This window comes from Octopus bimaculoides, chromosome 1 (assembly GCF_001194135.2).
Source record: "Octopus bimaculoides isolate UCB-OBI-ISO-001 chromosome 1, ASM119413v2, whole genome shotgun sequence".
Classification (NCBI taxonomy): Eukaryota; Metazoa; Mollusca; class Cephalopoda; order Octopoda; family Octopodidae; genus Octopus; species Octopus bimaculoides.
Genome location: NC_068981.1, coordinates 10695063 through 10696883, shown reverse-complemented (window position 1 = coordinate 10696883; position 1821 = coordinate 10695063).

The window sequence follows — 1821 nt, the reverse complement described above, 5'->3', positions numbered from 1 at the left end:
GTATTAACCAAAAGGTTTGCCCACAGGTTTCTTTGTAACCGTAACCTACACCGTTTGAAAGGTATTTGTATAAAATCTCATTAAAAAATATCCATAGGCGCAGGAGTGGCTGTGTGGTAAGTAGCTTGTTTACCAACCACATGGTTCCGGGTTCAGTCCCACTGTCTGGCACCTTGGGCAAGTGTCTCCTACTATAGCCTCGGGCCGACCAAGGCCTTGTGAGTGGATTTGGTAGACGGAAGCTGAAAGAAACCCGTCGTATATATGTATATATATATATATATATATGTGTGTGTGTGTGTGTGTGTTTGTGTGTCTGTGTGTGTCCCCGTAGCATTGCTTGACAACCGATGCTGGTGTGTTTATGGCCGCAGTCAAATGACTGAAACGAGTAAAAGAGAGAGGTCCATGTAGGAAATCAATGCTTATTAATTGGTGGTTGGGAGAAGTACTCCATCAGCCGCGATGTTGTCCTCAGCTCAGTAAGATAGAAAGTCCCACAACTCTACCGCCTTGCATGGCAGGATTATCTCTCTTTCGGTGACCAAACCATCACCTCCATCTTACGAGTCCAACAGGGCGACCTACTCGGGCCCGCTCTGGGCATTGATGATATCACCAAGCTAGGAGTCGAGCTAGACCTCAACGTCTGTTGTCGAGACGGTTTATTTGTGTGGTGTTATCTCCCTTCCATTACTCACCTACCATAACGGGAAATCTCTAGTTTAAAAAGAACACATTTGTATCACTAATTGTGTGAGACCGTTACTAGGTATGCTTTGCTAATAAATTGAAATAGCTTATCTCACACTTATTAACCAATATCGTCAAGCTTCATTATACAACATGGTGTCAGAAGTGGGATCCCGAAGGATTTTAAAAAATAAAAAAAAACTTTATTTTTTTCCTTTGATTTGGAAAATGTCCGCAAGGCCTTTTTCTGCTAGTGTCCCACCACCGAAGTAAATGTCTTTTATCAGGAAATATGGCTAGCAATTGGAGAAGATTTAAACGAGGCTTTTTGAATTATTCAATTGCCAGTCGACTCTCAAATGAAGTCGATACTGGATATCAAACTTCAGTATTTCTGGAGAACTATTCGAGAAGAATGTTTTGATATATATGAAGGACTACAATTTGACGATGAAGAACAGAAAAAGGACCTATCTGAAGTGATTAACAAATTCGAGGAATTTTTCGTTGGTGAGACGCACACGGCTTATGAGTCTTATCAATTCCACCTTCGAAAACAGGAAAATTTTGAGAACATAGAAACCTTCATATCTGTCTTGCGCCAACTTGCAAAAAACTGCAGCTTTGGAGAATTAAAAGACAGACTTATTATGGATCAAGTTGTTGTTGGTGCTAAAGACGATCTTTTGAGAGGAAAACTTAAAGCAAACAAATATTTTCTAACTCTTTACTCTTTTTACTCTTTTACTTGTTTCAGTCAGTTTGACTGCGGCCATGCTGGAGCACCGCCTTTAGTCGAGTAAATCGACCCCGGGACTTATTCTTTGTAAACCTAGTACTTATTCTAGGTCTCTTTTGCCGAACCGCTGAGTGACGGGGACATAAACACGCCAGCATCGGTTGTCAAGCAATGCTAGGGGGACAAACACAAACACACAAATACATATACATATATATATATATACATATATACGACGGGCTTCTTTCAGTTTCCGTCTACCAAATCCACTCACAAGGCTTTGGTCGGCCACTCCGGAAAATTATGCTATCAAAATAAATCGTCTTTTACATTACCTCTTATTAAAATCACTCTGGATAAATCCCAGTAATAATTTTCTCAGACTCTCC